The sequence below is a fragment of the Nicotiana sylvestris genome, chromosome 2 (assembly GCF_000393655.2).
Source record: "Nicotiana sylvestris chromosome 2, ASM39365v2, whole genome shotgun sequence".
Classification (NCBI taxonomy): domain Eukaryota; kingdom Viridiplantae; phylum Streptophyta; class Magnoliopsida; order Solanales; family Solanaceae; genus Nicotiana; species Nicotiana sylvestris.
In genome coordinates this window covers 190,090,047-190,112,299 of record NC_091058.1, presented here as the reverse complement: position 1 = coordinate 190,112,299, position 22,253 = coordinate 190,090,047, and positions in this window count along the sequence as shown.

The window sequence follows — 22,253 nt, the reverse complement described above, 5'->3', positions numbered from 1 at the left end:
GTATGAAAAGCTTCTATGTGCTTGGGATTTCCAAGTTTTCCCTTATGTGTGCAAATGACTTACATAATAGACCTCATTATTACTGATGATAATGTTATTTGAATGTGTAAAAAGGGAAAACTTGAATAGTGAAATACGGCCAAGTGTCACAAATGACTTAATAAATGAGGCCACTCGTGCCAATGTATTGAATGATTGGATAGAAATTTGAAGTGAGATGCTTGATTGAAAGGTTGATGTCTCAAGTAAGATAGCCTAGCCGATCGGGCATTGATCAGATGAAATACCGTACACATAATGGTAACTGTGCTGGAAATAATTGATTGAAATGTTGGATATGGTTGATGTCTCAAATGAGATGACATAGCCGATTAGGTCGAGATCGGACTCCGTGTAAGAACACTTTGATATTGTGGACTGTGGCACATGTTACTAAAGATTACCCAACCTAATAAGATGTAAATTGACTTGAGAACTTATGTGATCCCTACATGATGTTTTAGTATTTTTTGAAGCTCTTATTGAACTCATGACTATTTTCCGCCTTGTATTATTGTTCATTCTACGGAGATAGTGTTTTAGCTTTACATACTAGTACTACTTGACAATACTAACGTCCCTTTTGTCGGGGGGGGCTGCATCTTTAAAATGGATGTAGGTGGTTCCTAATAGGTTACAAGTACTTTGGTCATAATTACTTTGCTTTATGTTTTGATGATCTAACTAACTTACTATCAAGAACTAGATAAGGAACCTGTTAAACATTTACAAGACCTTAAGATCACAAGGTTCCAGGTTGGGATGTAGACATGATTTAACTCTTCATAGTGGAAGGAACAGCTGAGGGAACAGATCCATACCAGTTTCCGAGGAGACTGTACGAAGTCAACTCTCTAGTTGAAAAGTTGTCGTCTACACACGCTACAGTACAGAAACAATGCAGCAGTCAACTTTCTGTGAAAGGCTGTTTACCCACCTTGATTACATCATTGTATGTAATGTTATACATGTATTATTAACATCAAGGGAGGTAAAACATTCACTTGAACACTTAGAGATTTCACTCAAGCTCACTCATGTGACTATCTAGTAAGAAAGTTTCAAGTGTTTCAAGAACAAAGAACAAAACACTACGGACCAGTTCCCCACATCAAGTCATTATATGTCCTTAGTTGAGTTGTAACTGTCACACCTCCTTTTTCCGCACCTGAGGGGCGCAGGGGAGTTTTTCCAATTAAAGGACAATCGAAACGGGGATGGTTTATTAATTTCAGAGTCGCCACTTGGGAGATTTAGGGTGTCCCAAGTCACCAATTTTAATCCCGAATCGAGGAAAATAATGACTCTATATTACAGTCTGCGTACCAGAAATCCGGATAAGGAATTCTGTTAACCCGGGAGAAGGTGTTAGGCATTCCCGAGTTCCGTGGTTCTAGCACGGTCGCTTAACTATCATATTCGGCTTGATTATCTGAGTTTATACAAGTGTGAACTTATGTGCAAAATTTAACTTTTAACTGCTTTTATCATTTTACTGTTTTTATCAGGAATTGCAACGTTGTGAAAATGTATCTCGAACCGCGTTACAATCAATGTACCTGTGGTCGTCGACACACTTTGACTCCGTTGAGATTGGGATTTGGGTCACATCAATGCGCACCCGAGTTTAAGGAAATTAAATTATTAAAGACGCGCCTAAAGCGACTAGCGTACTTATTTTGGGTAAGACCGTGGAATTTTACTAAACGGTCCATCCCGAAATCCAAATAATTTTTAAAGCAAATATTTACTGAGGGCCCCGCAATTTGTATTTTTATTTGGCGAGGCTCATCTCGTTCTTTATTTTTTATGAATTTGCAACGTCATGGACATGCATCTCGAACCACGTCACAATCAATGTACCCGTGATTAGAAACACATTTCGACTCCGTTGAGAATTGGATTTGGGTCACATAAATGCGCACCCGAGTTTAAGAAGGTAAGATTTATTAAGGTGCGTCCTAAAGAGTCTAACGTATTGTTATTTTAGGAGGGTTGTGAGATTTGCTAAACAACCCGTCCTGGAACCTAAATGCTTCGATATTATACATTTAAACAAGGGCCCCGCATCTGCACGTTTTGTCTATTTTCATCGAGGCTCATCTCGTTCTTATTTTAAAAGGATATCCTATAGCAACTACGTTTCTTATCGCGTTTGTCCTTATCAATTGAAAACAGTAAATAGTCCTAATTAATTACATGCTTGCAAGTTGTTTGTAACAACATTCAGAAACGCCTAAAATCAGAAACGAGGCTGTCGGAACAAATAATCACGGGCCCAAATCCAGCCCAAGCGTGGTTGGCCAGACCTGGGCCACTGCTTGTTCGAAGTAGGTCGGCTTGGCCTGTTTTGGCCTGAACTCGACCTTTGTGAGGTTGAGGCACTGAATTTGTGTTCCGGATCTTAAAACATGGTCTTAAGAGTCATATATAGCAATTTATTGGAAAGGAAAGAACTTAGTTAGTGTACAAATTTCATGTTTGGCATACATTACAGGCTTATACTACACTTTTGAACTAAATATGAGATACAAACTACTGCCTTGGGCATACTCTCATCACCAACCTATATGCACATTCTAGCATTCAACTACCATACATTGACATTTATAGGCATGAAGACTACCTCTAGTACCCAGAACAAAAATGTAAAACTATTACACATTGCATGAATATTTAATGTAACAATCTATATCTATAAAATACATTCTTCAGGTCTTTCCTTTACATTCATGCTCAAATTTCCAGCTACATCTGACAGTGTCTTAGGTGTGTACCTGGTATAGAGGAACAGAAGAAGAAGAAAAGGGATAAGCTGAGTAGCACACAGCAAACAACAGCAATCAGCAGATTCACAGCAACAACACAGCAACAAACAAACAGTCAACAAAGATGAAGCTCCCGAGTAGTCGAGCAACAAACAACAATCCCAGAAACAGAGTATGAACCAGCAGAGACAGCAGAGTATTCAATGTAAACGCCCCAGCAATTCAACAACCACAAGCAGCTCAAACAGGCAACCAACAGTAATTGGCCAAGACAGCTAAACCAACATAAACTCTTATGTAATTTTCAGACAGTGTTTGGTTACAATATTCTGAGACTTTATGTTTCTTGTTTTTCTTTTTTGAAGACTAAAAAATGTCCCCACTTTTAAGTTCTCAAATGGCCTATTTATAAGCCAAATGACTCGGTGCAGCTAGGCTGCCCTCATGCTGCAACTTGCAGCCTGCCCATACCCTGTTAAAGCCCATGCCTAAGCATCTTTGGTGCCAACCCCTTTTGTTCCCCACGCCTGGTTTTGTTTAATCAGGAGTTATGGGCATCCTTTTATTATTCAATTTAAGCCACATACCCTTGTGTCTTGTTCCCCATTGGTATTAGTTTAATCCTAAATTAGTACCCTACTTGTCAGCCCATTTATACTAATCTTTTCTGTCTTTTTCAACACCCCAGAATGCCCTTGTTAACCCTGGATTATTACTGCCCTGCCTATTGCAGCATCAGGGCACTTTGGGCTTTGAACATTCGATTTCAGAACTGCCCCAACCTGGCCTCTAATTGTTTACAATGTAGTTACAAACTACCATTCATGGGTAATGCCCAACATTCAAATCACAATACAGGCTCATTAGTCATGCGACATTATTAGCTCATTCGATTCATTAGTTATAGAAAACTAATCGACGACATTTATCGAGTCGACTATACTAATTATAGCAGGTAATAATCAGTCGCTCGTATAAACAATACGTTCAGGGACCTAAGGGGTATCAGACAACTTTTGTTAAATTACTGGGCCTATATGAATTAGTTCATTTGACGATTAATCTAACTGACGATCATGTTTATCACAGAGAGTATTCAGAACAAACAGAAGACAATCGACCAAATAAAAGGCCTTTAACAGAGATGGAAGAAATCCGAAATAAAAATAACAACATAACAAACAAACACAACAAAACATGCTGACAACTTAATTAGAACTAAAACAAAAGAAAGAAAAACTTACCAAAAAGGTTTGAAATAAAAAATGACCCAAATTCTGATTCAACTTCGAACTCTTGAGGCCGAACAAACTTTAATCAGGGTGTTCTCACATGAGAACACCTTGATTAAGGTCTATTAGACCTCAAACCCTTGTCAAGACTGGTCGGGTTCCCCAGGTGCATGTGTCCTAAGGTCTGGATTTCCAGATCTGATTTTTAAGGAGTTGTGGGTAGATTCGGACCAAACCAAGCTTGGTTTGGTCACGAGGAAGGTCAGGGGGGTGTCTGGTATGAAGATGGGGTGGTTTGGCATAGATCCGGGTTCGACTCAAATCTTCAAATGAAGATTCGAGACGAACGAAAGTGATTCGAGGCTAGGGAGTAACAGATCCATGTTCAGGAGAGTGAGGGGGTCTTAGGGTGTTCGGGAGGTGGCCACCGGCGTTCATGCCGCCGGGTTTTGGTGGAAGGGAAACTAGGGCGGCGTTAGGGTTTGGGGGTTTCAGGGTTCGGGGAAGGAGATGACTGAAGGGGGGGTTCGGATAGGGGGTGCGGGGTAAAGGGGCTGAGTTTATATATGGGGAGGTTGATTGGATCTGAGCCGTTAGATCAGATGATCTCAACGGCTTGGATCTGATGCTGAGAAATGAGACGGGGTCGTTTGGTAGTTAAACGGGGTCGTTTGGTTTAAGTGAGGGGTTGGATCGGATTGGTTCCTGGGTCGGGTTTTGAAGCGGGTTACTGATAGAGGTCCTGAGCCGTTGGATCGAGAGTTTGAACGGCCCAGATTGATTTGCCTGAAACGGCGTCGTTTCAGAAGAGGCCTGGGCAGCCGGACTTGGACTGGGTCTGAGTGCTGGTTGGGCCTATTATTTTTGTTTAATTTCTTTTGGCCCAAACCAATTTCTTTCACTTTTTGTTTTCTAATTTCACTTTTCTTTTAAAACAAAAATAAAAATAACAAATAATAAAATAACGAGATTAAAACTAAGCAACAATGCAACATTTTAACACAATTATCACAAAAATATTTAAGTTAGCTAAAAGCCTAGAACGGACGATGCACACATATATATATATTTTTTTGAATTTTCTTTTACTGACCGAATTATGGTTTAATCATCCTGACATACATGTTTGGTATTTTGTTTGCCAATGATTAAATGCAAAAATGGACAGATCCACAAATGACTAACAACACATGTCATGAAAACTCAAACATTGTACAACGAAACCATTTGTTACTATTTTTATTTTCTTTTGGAGCGATTGCTCGTAAAGCAAAAATCACGTGCTTACAGCTGCCCCTCTTTGCACGAAGACACGAAGGGTTTTTTTTGCCCGTCCGAATACTCCGTGTGAAGCATTTTTGAAAAAGATTTGACCGAACCTTTGCTTCAGAGGTTTCCTACATATCCTGGGCTGAAACAGGAATCAGGTCAATGTAGTTCGGGAAATTTTGGTAGCTGGGACTACCGTGTGACTGTATTGCTTGCTGCTGTTGTGCGCTGTCGCATGCTGCTGTAGGATGCTACTGCTCAACCGATCTCCCTGTTACATTGCTCTAAAAGGAAAAACAAGAAGTTAAGCTAGAGTATGAGATCTCATCCATCTCCAACTTGTTCTTGTTGTCTCGCTTTCTTGTCGGCTAACGCTTTCTTCTGATGCCTTTATTTTGTGACCTTTGGAGATGATGCTGGTCCACCGCCTTTCGGAATGCCAGTTTTCATCACTTTGTTTGATTTGCTGGGAACATGGCTTTCTTCTTTAAATCTTCCACTGGTTTCTTCAGTGGTATGTCTCTTCATCAGTATCGTCATACTGGGCATGCTACAATGTTTCCGAACTGCTTCTTCTGAGACGCGTTCTTTCTTGCTTTTGAATGTGCGCTTGCTTTGGCAGACTTCTGCTTCTTGGCGCTGGGGATTTTATTGTTTTTCCTGCTTGGGGCTCTCTGTTGTAACCTTCCGTCTTCAGGTGGGGCTACTGACTCCAAACTCTAGAGCTAAAAGTATTCCCGCATTATACTGGTGGGCGACCTAGAACTTAAAAGTATTCCCGCATTATACTGGTGGGCGACCTAGAACTTAAAAGTATTCCCGCATTATACTGGTGGGCGACCTAGAACTTAAATGTATTCCCGCATTATACTGGTGGGCGACCTAGAACTTAAAAGTATTCCCGCATTATACTGGTGGGCGACCTAGAACGTAAAAGTATTCCCGCATTATACTGGTGGGCGACCTAGAACTTAAAAGTATTCCCGCATTATACTGGTGGGCGACCTAGAACTTAAAAGTATTCCCGCATTATACTGGTGGGCGACCTAGAACTTAAAAGTATTCCCACATTATACTGGTGGGCGACCTAGAACTTAAAAGTATTCCCGCATTATACTGGTGGGCGACCTAGAACTTAAATGTATTCCCGCATTATACTGGTGGGCGACCTAGAACTTAAAAGTATTCCCGCATTATACTGGTGGGCGACCTAGAACGTAAAAGTATTCCCGCATTATACTGGTGGGCGACCTAGAACTTAAAAGTATTCCCGCATTATACTGGTGGGCGACCTAGAACTTAAAAGTATTCCCGCATTATACTGGTGGGCGACCTAGAACTTAAAAGTATTCCCGCATTTTACTAGTGGGCGACCTAGAACTTAAAAGTATTCCGCATTATACTGGTGGGCGACCTAGAACTTAAAAGTATTCCTGCATTATACTGGTGGGCGACCTAGAACTTAAAAGTATTCCCGCATTATACTGGTGGGCGACCTAGAACTTAAAAGTATTCCCGCATTATACTGGTGGGCGACCTAGAACTTAAAAGTATTCCCGCATTATACTGGTGGGCGACCTAGAACTTAAATGTATTGAAATTGTTTCCCCGTTCTTCCGAGAAAATTTTCGACAATCGGCAGAAAATTTTCTGCCCCGGTTTTTGGTAACTTCCATGGCATTGCATCTTGTTGCCGTCATCAATTCTTTGCTCTCCTGCAAAAGACAAAAGGATTTAGTCAGTTTTAATCGTGGTGGTAGAGGGTGCCTTTCTGGCGAGCAATTTTTCTCTCTTCCCCTTTTCTTGCTCTTTGTCCCCATAATTGGTTGGCAGGCAAAGTTGCCTGTTGGGGGTCTCTAGCCTGCTGGGGATTGGTTTTCAATTTATCCCCTTTTCTGCTTTCTCTTTAAACACATGATGTGGGAGTCTGCTTCTAACTCCCGAAACCACTCCCTTTTGGAGCTTACTTCTTCCAAAATTTCCGGGCACAATCCCTGCATTGCCTGGGACCGGCCTTTAAGACTGTTTGTATTATCCTGCATTGGATGAATTCCCCTTTGGTTTCTGGTAGTAAGCTTTGAAAAATCCTTTCAAGACACATTTTAAGGAAAGAAATAAAAGATACGGAAAGGAGAAAATCTTTCTGAACCAATATTTTTTGTGGGAGGAGACAATCAAAAGAACTTATCTGGAGGACATGACTGGTCCCCGTGATCATGACGTGCACCATAGATTCCCGACCCAGTCTATTTGTATCAATCGATTTGCCGGATGGTCTGACTTGCTGGGGATGATAAATGACTGTCCATGCTGTTGCAAATGTGGTAGCTTTTGTTGATTCGTCTTGTCGCCTCATAGTGCCCTTCGAGGGGTTTTCACTAATGAGACTCTCTCCCGGCGCCTTATGGTGCCTGTGAAGGTTTTCACCGATAAGACTCTCTCATTTTATTTCTTTCGAGGATCCGGGGTGTTGTAGATACGACCCTCTCTTCCGGGGATTCTTTTGACTATCAACTCATTCCCAGTCTTACGATCCTCTTCTTTGCTGGGGATCAGTGTATTATTCTCGGCCTTATTTGCCGGATTTGGCATCTCTCGAACATTGATCGGGAGGTCTTTTGGATGTTGATGTTGGTTTTGGTGTGGGATTGAAGAAAGGCTACAAAAATGAAAACAATTTGAAGGGTGATGTGCTACAACTTTTGGAATCAAACCTTTGTTGGAACTTAAAACATAACCTCTGCCCCAGTTTTCTTGCTTGGGGAATTTATTTTTTATGCTTATGTTGAGCTATGTGCGTTACGCACATTGTGCCTATTATGCACACTATGTACATTATGCATCCTATATTTGCTATGATGCATACTATGACCGAGCCGTGAGGCGCCTACGTATCCTCTTTGAGGAATCAGGTCAAACGTAGTTCCCACGGTTTTATATTCCTTGATTTTTCTTTTCTTTCTTTTCATTTTCTTTTCCTTTTCTTTTTCTTTTTCTTTTCTTTTCCTTTCTTTTCTTTTCTTTTTTTTTCATATCTTTCCCATTAGTGATTCCAAAAGAGGGGTATTGAAAGAATTGCTTAAGGCTCAAAGGGGGAAGCGAGGGTTAAAAGTGTTTGGATAGAAGAAAGAATTGCCTCCGTCATCTCATTATTCAACAAATGCCAAATACAAACAAATAAACCAAAAATTGCCGTAATTAAAGAAGTTACGCATAATATCTCTTGACTGCATCTGAATTGATAGCCATGTCGACACATCTACCTTCGACATCTGTCAAACACAAAGCACCGTTGGACAATATTCTGGTCACGATATAAGGCCCTTGCCAATTTGGGGCGAATTTGCCTTTTGCCTCGACCTGATGTGGGAGGATCTTCTTTAATACCTGCTGCCCTACTTCAAATTTCCTAGGGCGCACCTTCTTATTATACGCTCTTGCCATTCTCTTCTGGTACAGCTGACCATGGCACACTGCTGCCAATCTTTTCTCATCTATCAGGCTCAACTGTTCCAATCGAGCTTTGACCCATTCATCATCATTAATCCCGGCTTCAGCGACAATTCGGAGGGACGGAATTTCGACTTCCGCTGGTATTACGGCCTCAGTTCCGTACACCAACAAATAAGGAGTTGTGCCTATGGAAGTTCGGACGGTGATGCGGTAACCCAACAAAGCAAAGGGTAATCTCTCGTGCCATTGTCTGGAACCTTCCACCATCTTTCGCAGTATCTTCTTGATATTCTTATTGGCTGCTTCGACTGCTCCATTCGCCTTGGGACGATATGGGGTGGAATTGCGGTGTGTAATCTTGAATTGTTGGCATACCTCTCTCATCAAGCTGCTATTAAGATTCGCACCGTTATCCGTGATGATCACTTTTGGGATCCCAAATCTGCAGATGATATGGGAGTGAACAAAGTCCACCACTGCCTTCTTGGTTACTGATTTGAAGGTTTTAGCCTCAACCCATTTGGTGAAGTAATCAATGGTCACTAGAATGAACCTATGACCGTTGGACGCTGCTGGCTCGATGGGCCCAATGACATCCATGCCCCATGCTACAAACGGCCAGGGTGCTGACATCGTATGTAACTCTGTTGGCGGAGAATGAATCAAGTCTCCATGTATCTGGCACTGATGGCATTTCCTCACGAAAGTGATACAGTCGTGTTCCATGGTGAGCCAATAACACCCTGTTCGAAGGATTTTTCTTGCCAATACATATCCACTCATGTGTGGCCCACAAACTCCAGCATGTACTTCTGCCATAACCGTTGTTGCCTGCCTGGCATCTATGCATCTCAACAATCCCAGATCCGGGGTTCTTTTGTACAATATTCCCCCACTGAGGAAGAAACCATTCGACAAACGCCGAAGGGCTCTTTTTTGGTCTCCAGAGGCATGTTCTGGATATATCCCCATCCTGAGGTATTCCTTGATATCATGAAACCAGGGTTCGCCATCCGCTTCTTCTTCTATGGCATTGCAGTAGGCGTGCTGATCACGGACTTGGATGTGCAGAGGATCAACATACATTTTGTCAGGGTGGTGCAGCATTGATGCTAAGGTGGCTAAGGCATCCGCAACCTCATTGTGAACTCTCGGGATGTGTTTGAACTTTACCGATCGAAATTGCTTGCTCAGATCATGCAAGCATTGTCGGTATGGTACGAGTTTTAGATCTCGTGTTTCCCATTCTCCCTGAATTTGATGTATCAAGAGGTCCGAGTCTCCCAAGACCAAGACGTCTTGGACATCCATGTCAGCAGCCAGGCGCAGACCTAGAATGCAAGCCTCATACTCGGCCATATTGTTGGTGCAATAGAAGTGTAGTTGAGCCGTAACAGGATAATGCCGTCCTGTTTCAGAAATGAGTACTGCTCCTATTCCAACCCCTTTTGCGTTTGCAGCTCCATCGAAGAAAATCTTCCAACCCGGTTCCTCGGGTAATTCCAACTCATTCGTATGCATCACCTCTTCGTCAGGAAAATACGTTCTTAAGGGCTCATATTTTTCATCAACGGGATTCTCTGCCAAATGGTCTGCCAGTGCCTGGGCTTTCATGGCTGTCCTCGTCACATAGACGATATCAAACTCGGTGAGCAGAATTTGCCATTTTGCCAACCTTCCCGTGGGCATAGGTTTCTGAAATATATATTTCAATGGGTCCAAACGGGATATGAGATACGTAGTATATGAAGACAGGTAGTGCTTCAATTTCTGAGCTACCCAAGTTAGGGCGCAGCATGTTTTCTCGAGTTGAGTGTACTTGACCTCATGCACTGTAAATTTCTTACTGAGATAGTAGATGGCCTGCTCCTTCCTTCCTGTGTCATCATGTTGCCCCAGTACACAACCAAATGAATTTTCCAAGACCGTCAGGTAAAGGATTAGGGGTTTCCCGGGCTTAGGTGGGACCAATACGGGTGGATTAGACAGATACCCTTTGATTTGGTCGAAAGCTTCCTGACACTCTGCTGTCCAACCTACCGCAAGCATCCTTTTTCAACAGCCGAAATATGGGCTCACAAGTTGCTGTGAGTTGAGCGATGAACCTGCTGATGTAATTGAGTCTACCCAGCAAACTCATTACCTCTGTTTTGTTCCTTGGCGGTGGCAAATCTCGGATGGATTCAATTTTGGACGGGTCTAACTCAATCCCCCGTCGACTGACGATGAATCCTAGCAACTTTCCTGATGGAACCCCGAATGCGCATTTGGCCGGGTTAAGCTTGATATCATACCTCCGGAGTCTTTGGAAAAATCTCCTTAGGTCTGCTACATGGTCCTCCTGACGCCAAGATTTGATGATCACATCATCGACGTACACCTCGATTTCCTTGTGTATCATGTCATGAAACACAGCAGTCATTGCTCGCATGTACGTTGCCCCGGCGTTCTTTAACCCGAACGGCATTACCCGATAGCAGTAGGTTCCCCATGGCATAATAAACGCTGTCTTCTCAGCATCCTCTTCGTCCATTAGGATCTGATGATAACCCGCATAGCAATCCACAAAGGATCCGATCTCGCGCCCAGCGCAATTATCGATCAGGATATGAATGTTGGGTAACGGAAAATTGTCCTTGGGACTTGCTTTGTTGAGGTTGCGGTAGTCGACACACACCCTGATTTTTCCATCCTTCTTTGGGACTGGTACCACATTGGCCAACCACTCGGGATATCGAGTGACCCGAATGACCTTCGATTGCAACTGCTTAATCACTTCTTCTTTGATCTTTACACTCATTTCTGTTTTAAATTTCCTTAGTTTTTGCTTGACCGGAGGGTATGCCGGGTCAGTGGGTAGTTTGTGAACCACTAAATTGGTGCTTAATCCAGGCATATCATCATATGACCATGCAAAAACATCTTTGAATTCCCTGAGAGTTTTGATCAATTCTGCTCTGACATTCGGCTCAATGTGGATACTAATTTTGGTCTCTTGGACGTTATCAGCGTCTCCTAAATTCACAGCCTCGGTGTCATTTAGGTTAGGCTTGGGTTTCTCTTCAAATTGGCACAGTTCTCTGTTTATTTCTTCGAAGGCTTCACCTTCGTCACATTCAGATTCATCGTCACAAACGACCTTTTGCATCATTGAGTCGGTTTCAGATTGATTTATTAGACTAGGTCGAAGATCCGCTGTGCATGCCATGTCATTAGAACCAGTAAAAAGAGAACTGTTCAGAAAGAAAAAGAACAAGACAAAAATTAAAATGAGACAAAAGAAAAGAACTTTATTAAATTTGCGGGATAAAAAGGGTTCACACTTTTACAAAACGAAAGTAAAATTTGGATTACACCCTTGAATAATCCGATCAAACAAACAAACAAACAAAACATTAATCAAAGCCTACTACCAAGACTCCCCTCGGACAGGAAGAGGAGTAACCGTCCAATTGTTGGTCTTGGCCTCAGGCCCCACAAATTGTATCTCTGCTCTGCTGGAACCTTCTCCAGCTTCCACCATACTGACATCCGCGAACAGCCTCTCAAAACTCTGATTCAGGTCTTCATTTATACCGATCAAAGGTCCTCGAATCTTTGGGATCGCTGACCCCTTGGCACTTGCTTTAACAAAAGACCTTGAGAGGCGTGGCACTGGTTTAGGCAGAAACCAGACCCTCTTCTTCATTTTTCGCGCTTGCTTCCTGTCTGCTGCGGTTGGTTTGAACCCCAACCCGAAAGTTTCCAGATTCTTAGGAAGGGAGACAGGTTGGACTATCCCTTGAAGTTCAACTCCCAGGCCTTTTCCCGGCACAAACCCATTACCCAGCATTTCTGATACCATCATGACTGTTGCGGCAGCTACCCTAGGGTGCGGGATGATTTCTCCTTCAGAAATTTTGTTGGCCGACCCTGTATCGAGAATCTGGTAGACCCAAGGACCTTTGTCATCAGCGGTCTCTATGAAAGGTACAATGGTTCCGCCCATGGTGCATGTTGTATCCTCGCCGTGTAACACGACATCTTGTCTTTCCCACTCGAACTTCACTGTCTGATGTAGGGTGGAAGGCACCGCTTTAGCTGCATGAATCCAGGGTCGTCCTAACAGCAAGTTGTAAGATACCGTGGCGTCCAATACCTGGAATTCCATGGTAAACAGGACCGGACCAATGGTCAGTTCAAGTACAACATCCCCCACAGTGGCTGTTCCGTTTCCGTCAAACCCCCGGACACAGATGCTATTCTCCCGGATTCTTCCACGGTCAATCTTTAACTGGTCCAGGGTGGATAATGGACAAATATTGGCGCTTGAGCCGTTATCCACCAATACTCGAGTTACCACCGAGTCTTCACATTTGACAGCTAGGTATAGAGCTTTGTTATGCTCTGTACCTTCCACCGGCAGGTCATCATCTGAGAATGTTACCCTGTTCACCTCGAAAATCTTGCTAGCAATGGTTTCCAGGTGGTTTACAGAAATCTCACTGGGTACATGAGCCTCGTTCAATATCTTTAACAGGGCCCGACGATGTTCCTCGGAATGGAGGAGTAATGACAATAGTGAGATCTGGGCAGGTGTTTTTCTCAGCTGCTCAACCACAGAATAGTCTTGTACTTTCATCTTCCTCAGGAATTCTTCAGCCTCTTCTTCTGACACTGGCTTCTTGGTTGCCACTGGGTTGGTTTTTCTTAACTCCACCGGAGCAAAACATCGACCTGATCGAGTCAGCCCTTGCGCTTCACAACTGACTTCTTCCACCTGTTTTCCTTGGTACGTCACCACTGCCTTTTCATATTTCCAGGGCACAGCCCTGCTGTCAATCATCGGCAGTTGGACCACCGGCTTTATGGTCACCCGTTCTCTACATACCCCTTTCAACATGACTGCCGGTGTGGGCAGGATCCCTGGTATTACCAACTTGCTTGGCTCGGGTTTGCTTGCTATGACGGACGGGCTCTTCCCCAATATTACTACCGGCTTGACGCCTTCTCCCTGCGACTGTACACTTGTTCCTCCACTGGTTAAGACTTCCTTCGGGGCGGCTTGGATCATCATCACTGTTTGTGAGGGTTTTCTTAATTCTCCTCCCTCACACACCAACTCAATCATGTGAGTTTCGTGGTGTGCTGGCAGTGGGTTTTGGTTGATGTTAGGAGCCTCCGGTGTCTGGACCTCGATCTTATTGGTGTCAATAAGATCCTGTATGGCATGCCTTAACTTCCAACACTTCTCGGTATCGTGCCCGAGCATCCCTGAACAGTATTCACAACTGATTGAACGATCCAAATTCTGAGGCGGGGGATTTGGTTCCCGAGTATGGACAGGACTAACCAAACCCAATTGCCGCAGCTTGTGGAACACAGCGGTGTAGGTTTCTCCCAGTTCGGTGAAGGTTCTTTGCTTCCGCAACCTGTCATTTCTGGCATCTGGATTTCCCCGGAAACCTGCCCCTGAAGGATTTCTATATGCCCTTGGTGGAGGGTAAGTGTTTTGTGGTGGTGCATATATGTTCTGGGGAGCCGGTGCGCGCCATTGTGGGCGAACCGGAGGCTGAGTGTATACCTGGGCTTGGTGTACGGAACAATGTGGTTCTCGAGGTGGATAGAAATTTTGTGGTGGGTTGTATGGGTAGTTTGACCTGTGAGGCCTGGGTTGGTTGTAGTGCGGCCTGCCAGCCCTGGACCAACTGCCTGCCTCGATCGTGGCAACCTCTTCTTTCTTTCTTCTTAGCGCACCTCCCGTGCCGCTTTGAATAGCCTGGGTTGTGGCCTTAAGTGCCGAATAGTTTAAGATCTTGTCCGACCTCAAACCTTCTTCTATCATGACCCCTATTTTGACCACCTCGTTGAAAGATTTTCCAACCGTTGTCACCAAGTGACCAAAGTAGGTTGGATCCAATGTCTGCAAAAAGTAGTCTACCATCTCTCCCTCTCTCATGGGAGGATCGACCCTAGCTGCTTGTTCTCTCCAGCGGAACCCGAACTCGCGAAAACTTTCCCCGGGTTTCTTCCCAGTTCTCAATAACGTGAGACGGTCAGGGACTATCTCCAGATTGTATTGGAAATGACCTGCAAAAGCCTGCGCCAGGTCATCCCACGTGTACCACCTGCTGAAATCCTGCCTGGTATACCATTCCAGTGCAGATCCGCTCAGACTTTGGCCGAAATAAGCTATCAAAAGCTCATCCTTGCCTCCTGCCCCTCTCATTTTGCTACAGAATCCCCGCAAATGTGCCATGGGATCACCGTGCCCTTCATATAAATCAAACTTGGGCATCTTGAACCCAGCCGGGAGTTGGACATCTGGGAAAGGGCACAGATCTTTGTATGCCACGCTGACTTGATTGCCCAGCCCGTGTAAGTTCCTGAAGGATTGCTCCAGGCTTTTGAACTTTCTCAACACTTCATCCTGTTCAGGGGCCTTAACCGGCTTCTCAACCTCTGCCGGTACTTCCAAATGGGGATTGTAAGCCTGTGGTTCGGGTGCATGGAATGTAGGCTCAGGGGGATAGTATTGTGTATCGTGAGCCTGAAACAATGGCTCACTGGTCGTTCGCTGCAAAGGGGCTGATGCAGGTCCCACAAAAATGGGAATATTGGGTGTTGGGAGAGGTTGATGGGGTGGTGGAGCTTGGGAATCATGAGGGCTTCTTTCTTGATGATAGAGGGGATTTGGGCGGCTTGTGGAAGGGCCAGAGTGAGGGTACTCCGGCATGTGTCCCAGTGTTTCAGGACTCTTTTGTGTTTTGGCTAGGGCTAGTTGCATTGCATTCATTTCTAGTCCCATCCTTTCAATCTTTTCCATCGCTTCTTTTAACAACTGGCTCATCGGCCTTTCTTCTTCATTGCTATTCTCCGAAGTAGTCATGCTTGATGCTATCGGTCCTTTGGATCTGGTTTGGTATGAATGTGTTGCCAGAATTCTTTAACAACTAACTGTCTGGTATCAGACAACAACAAACTTTGTTAGTGTTAGAGCTTAACAGATTTGATCATAACACATAGAGGATGCAATGCACCTAGGCAGTTAACCGTTTCTACATGCTTTGCTTCAAACAACATGCGTCATCCCGGTTTGCTCATTCGTCTCTTTAAAGTATTTTGCGAAACCCTGCGTTTTATTTTATTTACATTTTCTTTTCTTTATTTATTAAAAGCGGTCGAATCTTATGGGGATTGCCTACGTATCACGTCCCCGCGTGAATCAGACCAGGCGTAGTTCTGCCTCAAAGTAAAGACACATAGAAATTCTTCCGGAGTCACTTAATTTCATTATCAAAATTTGCTATTACACATTACTTCAAACAAAATAGCAACAGTACAGACTCCTCGGTTTTAAACTTGGTTTGAGGAAAAGAAAACAACATATGGGGAAACAACAAACAAAACGACCAGGACTCGGTTAACTAATTTTCCAACTTAGGGACCCACGAGGCATCTTTCGGCCCTTTCGCGGCCCTAGGTGTAAGGCCTCTTTGCAAGCTCTTCAACTCGTTCATAATCCGGTGGACGCAGCCCATGATGGAAGCAATGAGGGTTTCCCGAGGTGTTTGCTCGCATGCCAAACATTTTAGGTAGATGTAATGCCCGATTTCGTCAATTCTTGCTCGAATGTTGTCCCTTTCTGCGAACAATTGCCTTATCTGTCGGCTTTTCAATCCTAGCGTTTGTGCATTGGTGGCGAGCTGATCCTGGAACATATCCATTTGCCTTTCCATCCTTGTCATTGCATTGTAATAGCGTCTTCGGTCGGCTTGGGCATCTTGTGTTTGCTTGAAGATCCGCTCTTGCAGGGCGGAATTTGTTTCCTTTGCTGCTTTGACGCTCAGTTTACAATTCCTCATGACCTGCTGTAGGCGTTTCCTCCGGGACATTGTACCTTCTGCCCATTTGACCCTCATCCTTGCTATGCAAGCCTCTGATTGGTCTAATTCATCTTGGCTCTGGATGACCTGATTTCTCAAACTGGCTATCAATCTTTCGTCGGAGCAGCGCTTCTGTTGGTCGATGTTATTCTTACTGGCTTGGCGAAGGCGGGCCCTCAGGGTTTGGTTCTCTTGGGCTAACTTGTCTTTTTCAGCCTGCTCTTGGGCGACTTGCACGTTGTTTTCGAATACCATCCTTTCAATTTGTCGCTTCAACTTCCTAATTTCAACCAGGTAACCTTCCTCTTTTGCGAGCCAGTCCCATTGTTATTGCGATGACTCAACAAAACTTCGGAGGTGAGGCCGTTTGGTTGGCCGTTTCACGATGCTCTTCTTGTTGTGCCAAGTGAGATAGGCCGGCGAGACTTCACCCCTAGACACATCATTTACCCGGGTATTTGCCTTCAAGTACTGGCATTCACTCCATATGCAACGAACTGTCTTTTCAGGAAATTGGCCGTCACTGCTGACCTCGACTGCATAAGTGCTGAGATCTTCGTCCGGGTGTAGTACTTGACATCTTCCCAACTGTCTCATTACCCTGTAAGGGGCATAAGGTTGAATACCCCTGAGTCCCATCAAGAGGAAGTGAGGACCAGTGGCGGGCATGTATATGATTTCTTCCACAGAAAGCCAACCCAAAGTCCAGTTTATTTGGTCTGCGGTGATGATCCGGAGATAGGATATCCATTCTTCAAACCCTCCCGGTGATCGGAAACCTGAAACCCTTAGGCTATAACCCTCGATGCAGCCCCCATTTGTAGACATGTAGCGCATATACTGAGGGTGGTGACACAAGTGTTCGATCATCCACATCTGTAACAACAAGTTGCACCCTTCGAAGAAGTCTGCTCCAGCCTTACAAGCCGTGAGGGCTCGGTATATTTCTGACATTATCATGGGAGCAAGGATGCTTTTATCGTTGGTAATCAGGATTTTGACGATTCCAGCCACCTTTAGGTCGATATTTCTATCTTTTCGGGGAAACACCACAAGGCCCAAGAATGCCACCATAAAAGCGAACCGCCTATGCTCATCCCATTTTACTAGATTTCCCCTGCTGCAAATACCACTTTCTGGGTCATTAAATCCTCCTTTGCTCCCGTACCTCTGGTATATGAATTGTAGGGTAGAAAAACCTCTATCCAGTTCAGCGTATGGGACTCCTTTGCTTATCTTCAACAGATCCATGAATTTGTGTGAATTCACAGCCCTTGGAGCGATCAGGTATTTGTGTCTCAAACCTTCAGTGACGTCCATGTAACCCGCCATTTCTTCTAAGGTTGGGGTGAGTTCAAAATCTGAGAAACGGAACACGTTGTGGGCCGGATCCCAAAATGTAACCAAAGCCTTTATGATGTCGCACCGAGGCCTGACTTTTAACAAATCAACCAAACCTCCCAGGTGCAGTTTGACCTTGTCTTGCTCTGACTTTTCCAAATCCTCCCACCATAATCGCACTTCCAGGGGGATTTTGCTTCTAACTGTTACCGGCAAACTTGGACTCATGCTCATTCTGCATGTTTATTGGGGTGATTAGGCAAAGATCCAGACTCATTGGACTTAAATACACAAATTGACACACTATTTTTCTAGAAAAACGAAATTTTGGTTGTTTCTTAAAAGTACGATGTTACCTTAAAACTTTCGTTATTTGGTTTGTACCTATGTTTTGAAAAACGAGTTGAGCCCGATGGGGGTTGCCTATGTATCTTGCACCCTGCGAGAATTGAACTGGCGTAGTTCAGGCATAAGCCGAAATTTGGAGACACACTATTTTTCTCTTAGAGATGAATCAAAGACCCTTGCTAAAACAAATTAATAAGACACACTATTTGTTTTTTTTTCTTTTTTTTTCAAAATTCTGGCAGAGTCCTAGCCATTTTCTGGATATCGATCTCTCAAAAATAATTTTCTTATTAAACGTGATCAACATAACAATTCACCCTTGAATAAGTACAACATGTAGCACATAGGATGCCAAAAGATGGTCTATTATTTTCAGGTTGCTTGTCCTAGACGGACCCAACCCCTGTGTTGAGTCCCCTAAGTCAAATGCACATGATGCAAATAAACGTTCCTACTAGGGATCCGGCATGTGGCTTTGTTATACTAAGTTCATAACCTGGGTATTTGTTCTAGACCTGGCTTACCCGAGCGGACAACTCGAGCCAAGGATGGGAGCTGTGTACCGGTAACCAAAAGGCCATCCGATTTTGCAACTCCTCCGAATCCTCGTTCTATTTTGGCATATGACACTAACAGAAAGAAGCCACGACCAGCGTGCGCTCCTCAAGAGAGAAGAGAAGGGTTTCGGCACAGTTTATATATACAGTCCAAATAATATCAAGGCGGTAAAAGCAACACTTAGCACATTAGGCTCAAAACATGTAATAAAATCAGATAATAAATAAAACCAAATAGTAACAATTATTCTAAGCTCGAATTCTTAACCCTGAACCAGTGGTTCTGGGTGCCAGTCCCCAGCGGAGTCGCCAGAGCTGTCACATCTCCTTTTTCCGCACCTGAGGGGCGCAGGGGAGTTTTTCCAATTAAAGGACAATCGAAACGGGGATGGTTTATTAATTTCAGAGTCGCCACTTGGGAGATTTAGGGTGTCCCAAGTCACCAATTTAAATCCCGAATCGAGGAAAATAATGACTCTATATTACAGTCTGCGTACCAGAAATCCGGATAAGGAATTTTGTTAACCCGGGAGAAGGTGTTAGGCATTCCCGAGTTCCGTGGTTCTAGCACGGTCGCTTAACTATCATATTCGGCTTGATTATCTGAGTTTATACAAGTGTGAACTTATGTGCAAAATTTAACTTTTAACTGCTTTTATCATTTTACTGTTTTTATCAGGAATTGCAACGTTGTGAAAATGTATCTCGAACCGCGTTACAATCAATGTACCTGTGGTCGTCGACACACTTTGACTCCATTGAGATTGGGATTTGGGTCACATCAATGCGCACCCGAGTTTAAGGAAATTAAATTATTAAAGACGCGCCTAAAGCGACTAGCATACTTATTTTGGGTAAGACCGTGGAATTTTACTAAACGGTCCATCCCGAAATCCAAATAATTTTTAAAGAAAATATTTACTGAGGGCCCCGCAATTTGTATTTTTATTTGGCGAGGCTCATCTTGTTCTTTATTTTTTATGAATTTGCAACGTCATGGACATGCATCTCGAACCACGTCACAATCAATGTACCCGTGATTAGAAACACATTTCGACTCCGTTGAGAATTGGATTTGGGTTACATAAATGCGCACCCGAGTTTAAGAAGGTAAGATTTATTAAGGCGCGTCCTAAAGAGTCTAACGTATTGTTATTTTAGGAGGGTTGTGAGATTTGCTAAACAACCCGTCCTGGAACCTAAATGCTTCGATAATATACATTTAAACAAGGGCCCCGCATTTGCACGTTTTGTTTATTTTCATCGAGGCTCATCTCGTTCTTATTTTAAAAGGATATCCTATAGCAACTACGTTTCTTATCGCGTTTGTCCTTATCAATTGAAAACAGTAGATAGTCCTAATTAATTACATGCTTGCAAGTTGTTTGTAACAACATTCAGAAATGCCTAAAATCAGAAACGAGGCTGTCCGAACAAATAATCACGGGCCGAAATCCAGCCCAAGCGTGGTTGGCCAGACCTGGGCCACTGCTTGTTCGAAGCAGGCCGGCTTGGCCTGTTTTGGCCTGAACTCGACCTTTGTGAGGTTGAGGCCCTGAATTTGTGTTCCGGATCTTAAAACATGGTTTTAAGAGTCATATATAGCAATTTATTGGAAAGGAAAGAACTTAGTTAGTGTACGAATTTCATGCTTGGCATACATTACAGGCTTATACTACACTTTTGAACTAAATATGAGATACAAACTACTGCCTTGGGCATACTCTCATCACCAACCTATATGCACATTCTAGCATTCAACTACCATACATTGACATTTATAGGCATGAAGACTACCTCTAGTACCCAGAACAAAAATGTAAAACTATTACACATTGCATGAATATTTAATGTAACAATCTATATCTATAAAATACATTCTTCAGGTCTTTCCTTTACATTCATGCTCAAATTTCCAGCTACATCTGACAGTGTCTTAGGTGTGTACCTGGTATAGAGGAACAGAAGAAGAAGAAAAGGGATAAGCTGAGTAGCACATAGCAAACAACAGCAATCAGCAGATTCACAGCAACAACACAGCAACAAACAAACAGTCAACAAAGATGAAGCTCTCGAGTAGTCGAGCAACAAACAACAATCCCAGAAACAGAGTATGAACCAGCAGAGACAGCAGAGTATTCAATGTAAACGCCCCAGCAATTCAACAACCACAAGCAGCTCAAACAGGCAACCAACAGTAATTGGCCAAGACAGCTAAACCAACATAAACTCTTATGTAATTTTCAGACAGTGTTTGGTTACAATATTCTGAGACTTTATGTTTCTTGTTTTTCTTTTTTGAAGACTAAAAAATGTCCCCACTTTTAAGTTCTCAAATGGCCTATTTATAAGCCAAATGACTCGGTGCAGCTAGGCTGCCCTCATGCTGCAACTTGCAGCCTGCCCATACCCTGTTAAAGCCCATGCCTAAGCATCTTTGGTGCCAACCCCTTTTGTTCCCCACGCCTGGTTTTGTTTAATCAGGAGTTATGGGCATCCTTTTATTATTCAATTTAAGCCCCATACCCTTGTGTCTTGTTCCCCATTGGTATTAGTTTAATCCTAAATTAGTACCCTACTTGTCAGCCCATTTATACTAATCTTTTCTGTCTTTTTCAACACCCCAGAATGCCCTTGTTAACCCTGGATTATTACTGCCCTGCCTATTGCAGCATCAGGGCACTTTGGGCTTTGAACATTCGATTTCAGAACTGCCCCAACCTGGCCTCTAATTGTTTACAATGTAGTTACAAACTACCATTCATGGGTAATGCCCAACATTCAAATCACAATACAGGCTCATTAGTCATGCGACATTATTAGCTCATTCGATTCATTAGTTATAGAAAACTAATCGACGACATTTATCGAGTCGACTATACTAATTATAGCAGGTAATAATCAGTCGCTCGTATAAACAATACGTTCAGGGACCTAAGGGGTATCAGACAACTTTTGTTAAATTACTGGGCCTATATGAATTAGTTCATTTGACGATTAATCTAACTGACGATCATGTTTATCACAGAGAGTATTCAGAACAAACAGAAGACAATCGACCAAATAAAAGGCCTTTAACAGAGATGGAAGAAATCCGAAATAAAAATAACAACATAACAAACAAACACAACAAAACATGCTGACAACTTAATTAGAACTAAAACAAAAGAAAGAAAAACTTACCAAAAAGGTTTGAAATAAAAAATGACCCAAATTCTGATTCAACTTCGAACTCTTGAGGCCGAACAAACTTTAATCAGGGTGTTCTCACATGAGAACACCTTGATTAAGGTCTATTAGACCTCAAACCCTTGTCAAGACTGGTCGGGTTCCCTAGGTGCATGTGTCCTAAGGTCTGGATTTCCAGATCTGATTTTTAAG